Source organism: Schistocerca gregaria, chromosome 2 (genome assembly GCF_023897955.1).
Source record: "Schistocerca gregaria isolate iqSchGreg1 chromosome 2, iqSchGreg1.2, whole genome shotgun sequence".
NCBI classification, from domain to species: Eukaryota; Metazoa; Arthropoda; class Insecta; order Orthoptera; family Acrididae; genus Schistocerca; species Schistocerca gregaria.
This window is the reverse complement of record NC_064921.1, coordinates 142049052-142062537: the sequence shown is the minus strand read 5'-3', so window position 1 is coordinate 142062537 and position 13486 is coordinate 142049052. Positions and strand designations below refer to the sequence as shown.

Below are 13486 nucleotides of genomic sequence, written 5' to 3'. Positions count from 1 at the left end.
GTCTCATTTCCTAGAATAATTCCCTCAGCATCACCTGACTTAATTCGACTACATCCCATTATCCTCGTCTTGCTTTTGTTGATGTTCATCTTAAAGCCTCCTTTCAAGACACTGTCCATTCGTTTCAACTGCTCTTCCAAGTACTTCGCTGTCTCTGACAGAATTACAATGTCATCGGCGAACCTCAAAGTTTTTAATTCTTCCCCATGGATTTTAATACCAACTCCGAATTTTTCTTTTGTTTCCTTTATTGCTTGCTCAATATACAGATTGAATAACATTGGGGAGAGGCTACAACCCTGTCTCACTCCCTTCCCAACCACTGCTTCCCTTTCGTGCCCCTCGACCCTTACATCTGCCATCTAGTTTCTGTTCAAATTGTAAATAGCCTTTTGCTTTCTGTATTTTACCCCTGCCACCGTCAGCATTTGAAAGAGATTCTTCCAGTCAACACTGTCAAAAGCTTTCTCTAACTCTACAAATGCTAGAAACGTAGGTTTGCCTTTCCTTAATCTTTCTTCTCAGATAAGTCGTAAGGTCAGTATTACCTCACGTGTTCCAATATTTCTACGAAATCCAAACTGATCTTCCCCGAGGTCGGCTCCTACCAGTTTTTCCATTCGTCTGTAAAGAATTCGTGTTAGTGTTTTGCAGCCGTGACTTATTAAACTGATAGTTCGGTAATTTTTACATCTGTCAACACCTGCTTTCTTTGGGATTGGAATTACTATATTCTCCTTGAAGTCTGAGGGTATTTAGCCTGTCTCATACACTTTGCTCACCAGATGGTAGAGTGTTGTCAGGACTGGCTCTCCCAAGGCTGTCAGTAGTTATAATGGAATGTTGTCTACTCCCAGGGCCTTATATTGACTCAGGTCTTTCAGTACTCTGTCAAACTCTTCACGCAGTATCATATCTCCCAATTTATCAACATCTACATCCTCTTCCATAATATTGCCGTTAAGTACATCGCCCTTGTATAGACACTCTATATACTCCTTCCACTTTTCTGCTTTGCCTTCTTTGCTTAGAACTGGGTTTCCATCTAAGATCTTGATATTCATGCAGGTGGATCTCTTTTCCCCAAAGGTCTCTTTAATTTTCCTGTAGGCAGTATCTATCTTACCCCTCGTGAGATAAGCCTCTACATCCTTACATTTGTCCTCTAGTCATCCGTGATTAGTCATTTTGCACTTCCTGTCGATCTCATTTTTGAGACGTTTGTATTCCTTTTTGCCTGCTTCATTTTCTGTATTTTTATATTTTCTCCTTTCATCAATTAAGTTCAATATTTCTTCTGTTTCCCAAGGATTTCTACTAGCCCTCGTCTTTTTACTTACTTGATCCTCTGCTGCCTTCACTACTTCGTTCCTCAGAGCTACCCATTCTTCTTCTACTGTACTTCTTTCTCCCATTCCTGTCAATTATTCCCTCATGCTCTCCCTGAAACTCTGTACAACCTCTGGTTTAGTCAGCTTATCCATGTCCCTTCTCCTTAAGTTGCCAACTTTTTGCAGTTTCTTCAGTTTTAATCTACAGTTCATAACCAATAGATTGTGGTCAGAGTCCACATCTGCCCCTGGAAATGTCGTACAATTTAAAATCTGGTTCCTAAATGTCTTACCATTATATAATCTATCTGAAACCTGTCAGTATCTCTAGGCTTCTTCCATGTATACAATCTTCTTTTATGCTTCTTGAACCAAGTGTTAGCTATGATTAAGTTGTGCTCTGTGCAAAATTCTTCCAGGTGGCTTCCTCTTTCATTTCATTACCCTAATCCATATTCACCTACTATGTATCCTTCTCTCCATTTTCCTACTCTCAAATTCCAGTCACCCATGACTATTAAATTTTCATATCCCTTCACTATCTGAATAATTTCTTTTATCTCATCATACATTTCTTCAATTTCTTCGTCATCTGCAGAGCCAGTTGGCATATAAAGTTGTACTACTGTAGTAAGCGTGGGCTTCGTGTCTATCTTGGCCACAATGCGTTCACTATGCTGTTTGTAGTAGCTTACCGGCACTCCTATTTTTTATTCATTATTAAACCGAGTCCTTCATTACCCCTGTTTGATTTTGTATTTATAGCCCTGTATTCACCTGACCAGAAGTCTTGTTCCTCCTGCCACCGAACTTCACAATTCCCACTATATCTAACTTTAACCTATCCATTTCCCTTTTTAAATTTTCTAACCTACCTGCCCGATTAAGGGAGCTGACATTCCACTCTCCGATCCGTAGAACTCCAGTATTCTTTCTCCTGATAACGACATCCTCTTGAGTAGACCCCACCCGGAGATCCGAATAGGGGACTATTTTACCTCCGGAATATTTTACCCAAGAGGACGCCATCATCATTTAACCACACAGTAAAGCTGCATGTCCTCAGGAAAGATTATGGCTGTAGTTTGCCCTTGCTTTCAGCCGTTCGCAGTGCCAGCACAGCAAGGGCATTTTGGTTAGTGTTACAAGGCCAGATCAGACAATCATCCAGACTGTTGTCCCTGCAACTACTGAAATGACTGCTGCTCCTCTTCAGGAAGCACACGTTTGTCTGGCCTCTCAACAGAAACCCCTCCGTTGTGGTTGCACCTACGGTACAGCTATCTGTATCGCTGAGGCACGCAAGCTTTCCCACCAACGGCAAGGTCTATGGTTTATCGTTTATTATTTAATTGATATTACTGTTACTTTGTTATAACGTGAAAGTGGCCAGGCTTTGATTATTTAAATATGTTAAAATGTAAAACAATGTAGAACAAGCAGTAGGCAATCACATGGACAGCTTCAGGAAAGGGAACCGATATAGTCAGTTGAGTGTCGGTGTTCGGCGCGCGGGAAAACGCGGCCGGAGACGGGCAGGGAGGAACAGTTCTGGCGGAGACACCGAAGGGGACAGTTCGAATTGAGTCGCGAAAGCCGACAGTCGGTGTTTAGGCAGCTAGGAAGTGAAACGACTTAGAAAGTTTCACGTTGTGTGGTATCGCGGGACTCAGTCTCTGAGCGGTGAGTAGCCGCACGCCTGATGTGAACTCTAGTTAACGAGGTGGAGTATCGAACTTGTAATTCGCAATGAGACTGTGAATGATCGAACCGTGTGAAATGTATATGCTCTCGAGTGGAACAGTGACTCTAAATACGACCACTTTCGCTATTAGTTTGCTTTCTGAATAAACAATAGTCTAACAAAATCGCAATTATGGGGTCTACATCACTTATGGGTTGTTAATTTAGTTGCCGATATTGTTATTACTGTTATTATATGTTAAGTTAACTTTATATTTCGCAAACTTACCATCAGCCAGAGAATTTGACCAAACGATCACAAGTGTCTAGTTTAGGGTGTGTAATGCGACAGATGCGGTTCAACCCCTAGACGAGTTTAAGCCAAGACATTTCGACGAAGAGGCAGAACGTCTATGAGATGTTAGCTCGCACCCCTGACATAGTTGCAATACCTGACACTACATTATGGTCGTCATGGGGTAAGGGGGGCGGGGGCGGGGGAGGGGGAAGTATTGTGTCCTCCCCAATGGATGTAACTGGGGCTGATGCACTGAAAGCTTGTATCTGGCGCCACGGTCGGCGCTTTTAGTTTCGCCGCCAACCGCAAGTGCGGCCCACTCAATCACTAGCCGCCATCAATCAGATGGAGTTCTGCATCGTGATACGTGGCGGCCACAGGCAGCAAAGGGTTCCTGTCGGGTTGGCGTACGACAGTTCTAATACAGAGTTCACCGTGTTCTCCTGGCTAAGCCTCTTCTTATTTCCAGCTATTATGGGCTATGAAGAAAACTCTGCTCAGACATCATATCTCAGATTTCTAGGAACTGCGTGGGTCGACAGACTGCAGAAATGAGTTTCGCCGAGGGACTACTAAAGTTAAAGACGGTAACTCAGGAAATCACAGATGATGTGGGAGTACCTGCAAACCAATTATAGCGACGGCAGATGTTGTTTTCCGACACATATGGCGGAGGGGGGGGGGTCGTGTTGCAAGTGGAGTTATCGTCTCGGTGCACACTCACCACACATTGCCACCAATCTCCTGCTAATAGCCACAGTGTTTACATCCCCTTTCCACATTAACCGTATTTTGCAGCAACTCCTTGATATTTTCACTCCGTGAAAGAAGATGGAAAATTCGCCAGTACTGTTAGTGGATTGCACTTCTAGTAATTATCCCGCCATATTCGGTTAGACCAAAGTACAACGTACTTGAAACTGTATTCGTGCAGGTATTATTATTTTCTAAATGAGTTGCTCGCGTCTGATAACTTGACATTATTCTGTGTTATACCACTACATATTTACACAAATTTGCCACTTTGTCGTTGTGGATACATATCATAATAGTCTTAATTCAGAAGAATTTCAGTTTTTAATTAACAAAATTAAAACACTAAAGAATATCAGAAGTCGTTATTAAGTCTCTGGATACGCTGCCGTGTCTGTATGTGTTACTGAGATGAAGAAAAATATATTTCAAAAAAAGACGGTACCTACCCCCAAGTACACATGAAAGGTCAGAGGTGATGGAGTCACTGCTGGTGATGACATTTCTGGAGTAGTTATCTAACATACTTACCTGATACACAATGTCAGGGTCTCTACCATAACCCACGTAGCTAAAATGAAGCAGAAGTATACTTCAAGAAGATTTCTGCCGCCTGTTCAGTGCAGTATCGTTTCGACATTGGTGCTAGCTGCCAGTTATTGTCTCTAAAATACCACTTGCGTCATACTCCAACAGACATCACACAAATTTGTTTTTTCAATCATTATTCCAGAAAAGACACCTATAACTGGTACAAAGGAATGCCACACTTATATATCTTCGGATTCAAAGCCTAGGGGGCGTTGTGCTCATCCAATGAGGAATTAGAAGACTTCGCAACATAGAGCACATTCTGAACTTACACTGAAAAGTTCGGGATTAATAATAAAAACGTCTATGTCTGTGTTAACTTTACCTTGATCTCAGGCTCATTGTCCTGGAACGGAGTTACAGTTTTCGATCCAATAGGTTATATGTTACATTTTACAAAAGATGGAAACATTTATGAAGATTTTTAGATGCTCATTTAATGACAAATTTTACAAAGCGATTCACAGAACACTTCCACCAGTAAAGTCAGATCCAGTTAATTGTAAATATCAAGTCTTAACTCACTTGATGTTTCACAGATGTAATAATGACAACCATCAGAGTCCACCAAGTCAAAAAAGCCAAAGTCCCCCAGAGGCTGGCCCTGATGGCCCTGGTGGTCCTGTAGGCTCAGGTTCACCAGTTGGCTGCGGTCCTCCAGTTGGTTCAGGACCTCCAGTAGGTGTGCCTGGTGGTCCAGTTGGTTGAGGACCCCCAGTAGGCGGACCAGTTGGTTCAGGACCTCCAGTAGGCTGACCTGTTGGATCAGGACCTCCAGTTGGTGGGCCAGGTGGGCCAGTTGGTTGTGGCCCTTCAGTTGGTCCAGGAGGGCCAGGTGGAGTCTCCTGGCTGCGGCATGCTGCAACCTTTAGTGCAATGGTGTGCTATGTAGTACATATTGCATTCTCTTTTAGATGAGTTGGTAGTAACAGCATGAATGCAACACTATTCGACAACATTGCAATTGCTAGTATGTACTAGCAACATGAGTGACATAGGCTTTCTCACTATTTGGTATACAGAGAAATGTACTCTTACTCAGTAACTGTTGAACGTCTCATGGACCTCAAGGGAGCGTAGACATAGCGGATATGACGAATATCGTAGATGACTGTCATGTGCAACTAGTATGAAAGCTTCGCTAGACCCAACAAACTGCATCAGGTGAGTAACAAGGAAGTGCAAAATTATCGAGTTATGTCTTCTTGTGGGATTTGACAGCTGGGCATAAACGTTTGCGAAAACGGCTATCAACAACAATCTGCTATACTTACCACAAAATGTTAATTCGCTATCATTATTCTGTATATAATTCGTCGGGGGCACGTTCGCGAACAGAGGAAGAAGAAAAGAATGTTAAAGATTAACAACTTGTTGATAGTGGGTTTATTAGAGACGAAGAAAAACCTCACTGATAGCCCAGTATCTCAACCTCTGCGCTCGCTCGCACTGTGAACTGACAACCTACAGTCGGTTTGATGGAGCTCCACTTTCTCACGGAAAATATAAAGTGTGAACTTGCTTCACGTGCTGATGTATGAATTACTAGAGTGTCTACAAATGCGTAACATAATAAAGTTTTCTCTTTTATATGCCAGAACAGAAAGTTATGAACACAGAATCAGTACCAATAAATATTCATCGTTGCGTCTACAGCCGACTGTAGATAGAATGTTGACGTGAATGTGCTAGTAATGGTATATGAAGCACAAATTTGTATTTGAATTTTATCAGCCTTCAGCCCGCAGTACTTACTACAAGACACAGGAGGAGAGTTGCCACTGTCGCCCTCATGGTGATGAAAGTGCTGAGGTGAGTGTTGGCCACAGAGCTTTTATAAGGCTCGCCAACGTATCATGTGGAGTACTCGTGATTCCGTGACTTTTCAACAAAGGAACCTAACAGAGACTGCAACCCAAATCAGACAATGGACGATCTGGTTGTATCGCAAGGCTACAGAACACAGCTGCGACGGACTGAATAACATATGATTATGTTACGAGTTTGGAAGATGTCACACTTTGCTTATTAGGAGAGCAATTGAAGAGTCATCCTGGAGTAACTTTGTATAATCGTTTTCCAGGCAGTCGTGGCCTAATCTAACACTCCTCTGCAACCTACTGTTAATACGTAGCTCAGTACTAATACAGTCACAAATACTTGATTTCACGCAAAAGTGGATTTGGTCAGTGTGTTACAGCAGAGGAGAGCGTTGTAGTTTTAACTCTATTCAAACTTTGGTCTCTAGCCAGCCCTGCAATTTTAAGCAGTTTATATTATTTTATTCGGTTTTGAAATGACAGCAGTCAGTTATGACACTGCTTTCTTTCTGAAAAAAATTTCCGATGTACAACAAAGCCATGTACCTAGGAAGAAATATTATATTCAGATTTAAATGTGCTGCAGTAGACATAATCTTCTAAATACTGTCTTTAATAATCTACGTACTCTACAACACACCCATTATGAGTAACTGAAATCAAGATAAGTTGTATCAATTACCAGGTACAAGTTGAAAACAATTTGTAATAGACGCTATAGGCAAATAAAACAAATTTCCATTTCCATGCCATGGAAAATTGTTGGTACGTTAAAGAATCTCAGTGAATTTCCAAATATCACGTGTTTCACGATTGCAGACCATCTTCCATTTCCATAAACAAGATGCTGCCCGACCGAGGAAGTCTGGTTTATCCATCTAGACGTTCTGTAACTAGTTTTCAAAATATCCAACATTTTTCTCACCATAAAAGTCTTTAACTGAAGAATTAACAATAACCTTCAATCAGTTTTACCATATGCTATAACACTTACATGTGTAGAACTCGTCATATTTACAAGAGCTACACACAACACAACCTGATGTTTCCCTACAACAAAGCTGTAGAAAAGCCGGAAACTGTATATGGCGGTATTAGCACGCATTCCTTTATAGCTTTTTTAGTCAGACATAACATTAAAACATCGAGCAAGGGAACGACGGACATACTTAGGTACGCCATGCTCCAGATCCAACACTCTTACCTTCAGTTTTGTAAATTTAATTACTCCCCTTTTCTCTTCGAGCCCACTTCTAATATTTTGTAGAGTTATTTCCCGAAATTCTGATTCCTGGCGACGTTGTGCAGTGATATGGCCACTGGAGTGCATATCTAAGGAGTATGGTTCAAATCGTTGTCCACTCCGGCCGTTTTTGTTTTTCTGCATTTAACGTGATTCGATTATCGTCAGTTTTGGTTTCCACACACTACACGGTTCACGACAGTGGCCTTTCTAGTCTATGATAAAGAACTACACAAATGTTCATGTCTGAGAGCCATTCTTGTCGAACCATCCAGTAACTGGTATCATAAAGTTTTGACTATGGTGTAATGATTGTTGTAGTAATAATTAATATTAAAAGAACAACTAAAAGGCTACATTTTCTTAAATTGATATCCCTTGAGGACTATTTTGCATACGGTATTACCTTTTAATGTGAATGCAGTTAGTATTACTGCTGGATGTGGAGATAACTGAATTCTATTTCGTAGCAGATATATTTAACGGTTGACATTGCCCTTTACTCCCAATGTATTATTTCTTCGTTTGTAAAATTTTGGAACAATGAGTCTATATGTTGTTAAATAATGGAACAATGTAAATGTCATAAAGCAGAGGCTACACGCTGTAATTATAATTTGAGATCTCGATAATTTTTTCACAGAACATATATAAGATACTATATTTATTTATTTATTTCTCCGCAATATCCTTTCTTTCAGGAGTGCTAGTTCTGAAAGGTTCACAGGAGAGCTTCTGTAAAGTTTGGAAGGTAGGAGACGAGATACTGGCAGAAGTAAAGCTGTGACAACGGGGCGAGAGTCGTGCTTGGGTAACTCAGATGGTAGAGCACTTGCTCGCGAAAGGCGAAGGTCCCGAGTTCGAGTTTCGGTCCGGCACACAGTTTTAATCTGTCAGGAAGTTTCATATCAGTGCACACTCCGCTGCAGAGTGACAATCTCATTCTGAAACCATACTCCTTGTTGTCGGCCCATATAATGAAGCAGTTGGTGAATTGGGCTGTAATATGCAGGGACTGCACTTCAAGTGCTTTTGCTCCCATTTACAGTTCGACCATAGTACAACATTCTTGCAGTTGTAATGATGTTGGTATTGCTAGTTTGGAAATTAATTTGCGTGCCTTATAAATTATTATTATCCTATGTTATATGAATACTTATCTATCTATACTTTGCCACCTTGTTGGTGTGAGTAAGTATGGTAAAAGGATTGCTTTCAAGAATTATCTACGGATTAGGTTTAACTTCTTCATTTAGAAAACTAAGATTCTTAGGATTATTTGTGGTCACTGTTAATCTTCTGGATATCCTGCTATTCCTGTGTGCTATACTGGGAGGTGTAGAAATGTACTTCAAAATGGACACTACTAAATCCCAAGTACACACAGATGTATAGAGGTGTTGGAGTCACACCTGGCGATCTTTCGTGAGTACTTTAATTATGTATTTATCTGTTAGACGATGGTTGGGTCACTGCCATCAAAAGGGTAAAATGGCTCTGAGCACTATGGGCTTAACATCTGAGGTCAGCAGCCCTTTAGAAATTTGAAGTACTTAAACATAACTAATCTAAGGACATCATACACATCCATGCCCGCTGCAGGATTCGAACTTGCGAACGTAGCGGTCGCGCGGTTCCAGACTGAAGAGCCTAGAACCGCTCAGCCACACTAGCCGGCCACTGCCATCCCAGGAACCAATGATAAACATGCTAACCAAATCGGAATGCTCATAGGTAGCGATAGTCGAAGAAAAACGCAGACCTCTTTGCATCTCTCCAAGCATTGACAAAAGTTGTCTAAACTGCCACAGAGACAGACAAGTGATTTACACTTGCGCCTAGGGACAGGAGAGTCTAGCGCGGACTGTATGAGCTGACGACCGGTTGGACTCGGGTGATCTCGGGTCTGTAGCCAGTAGAGCTCTTCCTGGTGGCAGACATTAAAAGATTATATCAGCCTTTCGGTTAAAAATAGTTCAAATTGTTCTGAGAACTATGGGACTTAACATCTGAGGTCATCAGTCACCTCAACCTTTCGGACTTGAAATTGTTTGATGCATCCAGCGCGAAATTCAAAATTGTATGTTAATAATTCAGGTTTTAAATCTCGTGTATGTTATCACAGTCTTCACATTAGGGTATGGTTTATATTCTCGTTAACCTAGGATAAATTTTTCTTTAAAAAAGTGTTCCAGTTGGTTAATCACAGGAGAACATAGGAAGGGCTATACAAAGAACATAAATTTAGTAGTAAATTCACTTTTATTACAATAACATCGTGACAAAATAGGAAAAATAGACATTTGTCACGTAGAACACAACTTTCAGAGTGGAGAGTTATTCTGGTATCTGTAATTATAACTTGAAGTCTGCTTTAGATTTGTTTCACTTTGTCCCATGTACGGGGTACACTGAAGCAGTTGCTGGGGCACAGTGAGACGAACATGTTTATCATTTCAGCTTGTATCATTTATTTTATTGGAAGCAAAAACACTCATTAGCATAACAATTATTGGACATTATCACTTAAAAAACTACATCTATAACCCGAAAATTATGTAGGCTACTTCGGCATTGATTATAAAAACTTGAGTGATTCACAGTAGCAGAACAAAAATGTCCACAACTACAAATAAATACAAAAGTTAAATAACTTTTTGGAGATGAGCTGTAAAATTTAACTCATATGCCTTTCATGGTTTTCGGGGACTCACCATTGATGCCCTATTCTGGCCCCGTCCAATTACGGGTACTCTACGGGAAAAGTGCAGAATTCATGACGCTAGGCAGGTGTCAACATATGAGACCCACTGGAGCCTGTCTAATGCCTCTGTGATGCTATGATCCCCCTTTGACACCTGTCCAGACTGACTGTAGTAGTCTCTTATATTTGTAGTCCACTGCATAACGATCCCAGGCATTTCATTATATCCATGAGACGTAAAGCTACTACCCATTCTCCTGTTAGTCCAACGCCAATATTCACCACCACAGACTTGTCCACATTTATGCAGCTGTCAGTGGCCATTTCACTCTAAAACCACATGCATATCATTTTCAGTCTACACTAGTAGCACCAAGTCATCCACATACGCTTCGTACTGAAATGTGTGTCCTCGCAAAGTCAATGCTGTCAAGCTGTGATAAAGGCTGAAAAGCAATGGGTAAAGGGACAGTGCATGTAATATCACAAATAGAAGACGCCTTTGCCTGACTTATCTCACTATAACGAGAGATTTCATTATACGTCCATTGACGAGCACTTTGGAGGAAGCACTGTAGAACAGCTGCATCACAACAGTGATAAACGGTCATGAAACCGGATGTGCATCAGGACTTCTGCAAGATAGGTGTGGCTCACTTTATCGAAGGCTTAATCGACGCTAGTGCTCCATGGAAGCTGGAGTTGTGAAATGACGATACTCACCAAGGGCTGTCTGGACGTTGTTTGTTATCTGTGGCAACTAGGGTTTAATCGAGTGATATGACTTCTATATCTACATCTACATCTACATGACTACTCTGCAATTCACATTTAAGTGCTTGGCAGAGGGTTCATCGAACCGCAATCATACTATCTCTCTACTATTCCACTCCCGAACAGCGAGCGGGAAAGACGAACACCTAAACCTTTCTGTTCGAGCTCTGATTTCTCTTATTTTATTTTGATGATCATTCCTACCTATGTAGGTTGGGTTCAACAAAATATTTTCGCATTCGGAAGAGAAAGTTGGTGACTGAAATTTCGTAAAAAGGTCTCGCCGCGACGAAAAACGTCATGCTGTAATGACTTCCATCCCAACTCGTGTATCATATCTGCCACACTCTCTCCCCTATAACGTGATAATACAAAACGAGCTGCCCTTTTTTGCACCCCCTCGATGTCCTCCGTCAATCCCACCTTGTAAGGATCCCACACCGCGCAGCAATATTCTAACAGAGGACGAACGAGTGTAGTGTAAGCTGTCTCTTTAGTGGACCTGTTGCATCTTCTAAGTGTCCTGCCAATGAAACGCAACCTTTGGCTCACCTTCCCGACAATATTATCTATGTGGTCCTTCCAACTGAAGTTGTTCGTAATTTTAACACCCAGGTACTTAGTTGAATTGACAGCCTTGAGAATTGTACTATTTATCGAGTAATCGAATTCCAACGGATTTCTTTTGGAACTCATGTGGATCATCTCACACTTTTCGTTATTTAGCGTCAACTGCCACCTGACACACCATACAGCAATCTTTTCTAAATCGCTTTGCAACTGATACTGGTCTTCGGATGACCTTACTAGACGGTAAATTACAGCATCATCTGCGAACAACCTAAGAGAACTGCTCAGATTGTCACCCAGGTCATTTATATAGATCAGGAACAGTAGAGGTCCCAGGACGTTTCCCTGGGGAACACCTGATATCACTTCAGTTTTACTCGATGATTTGCCGTCTATTACTACGAACTGCGACCTTCCTGACAGGAAATCACGAATCCACTCGCACAACTGAGACGATACCCCATAGCTCCGCAGCTTGATTAGAAGTCGCTTATGAGGAACGGTGTCAAAAGCTTTCCGGAAATCTAGAAATACGGAATCAACTTGAGATCCCCTGTCGATAGCGGCCATTACTTCGTGCGAATAAAGAGCTAACTTGGTGCAATACTCTTCGGTGGCGTGCTGCTAATAGCTTGTGAATATTTTAATGTTGCAATTAAGCAGCGTCAGTGGTCGATAGTTCTATATCTGTGTGTTACCAGAGAATTTGTGAACCAAGATCATCAGCCCCTCCACAAAAGCTGGCGATAAGGTCATGTCAAGTCACATTAAGCCGTGTCAGATAGCAGTCCATCAGGGTGCCATCACATAGCTAAAGGTCCTGTAAAATACCAAAGGGAGGCCATTTGGTCCCAGTGATTTATTCGCCTCCCCTACCAATGCTCTCCACCACGTTTTCCCCTTTAATCTCCTGTGCTACAATCGTATCTGTAACTTCGGTGATGGCCGACACATCGGTATCCAAGTGGAGCGTAATGTCTTACAAATGTCTATTTCTTGTTGCGATGTTAGGTATCTGCCATCATCCGTGTCCATAGCATGTCGTCCTTTCTTTTGGTGGTGATGTCACACATCGACGGGCATTCTCCTGTAACCTGCTCTAGTGTCCGTGTCCTGACCACAGCACATTCCAGATGGCTATAATTTTGGCCCTAGTTCGTTGTTCCTCCACTTGCCACTCCAGAGCAGGAGGCACTTTGTTGGCGCATTTCCGTAGCACATTGAAACAGGAGTCCATCGTGTGACGTCGTCACACTGTCTGCTAACTAGCATATGGCACGGCCTAGTGCCGGTTTGGCACAATCCATTCACCAAAGGAGGGTGGTGGGATACGCCCAGAGGCGCCGTTTGCAAGAGCTCAAAATATATTCAATGTCTTTTCGACAAGCTGTGTCTCTCAAGTTGGCGACGTTTATTTTCCAAGGACTGTGGTTACACCACACCTCCTGCCACTGGAGGGATATCGTACATATTATCGACTTATGGCCAATTTAGCTGTAGGCCACTTTTCCACTTCGAGGATGTCAGCGTTAAGATTGTGTGTAACATATCGCCGGTCGAGACGACTAGTGGAATGGCTCGTCTTATGGATGTATCCAGAACGGAGGTCATGGACATGCTCCCAGGTGTCAACCAAATGAATATTCTGTACTAATATTCGTAGTTCAGGACACGGGACATATCGAGGAAATTGATCTTTCTTTGCAGGTACATAAATAA

General features: G+C 41.9%; 1 protein-coding gene across 1 annotated transcript in view; it reads left to right on the top strand.

Moving 5' to 3' along the window:
• The window catches only part of LOC126336529 (proline-rich protein 2-like), a 59337-nt gene that overhangs the window by 35615 nt on the left and 10236 nt on the right, over positions 1-13486 (top strand). The gene's annotated exons all lie outside the window — the stretch shown is intronic.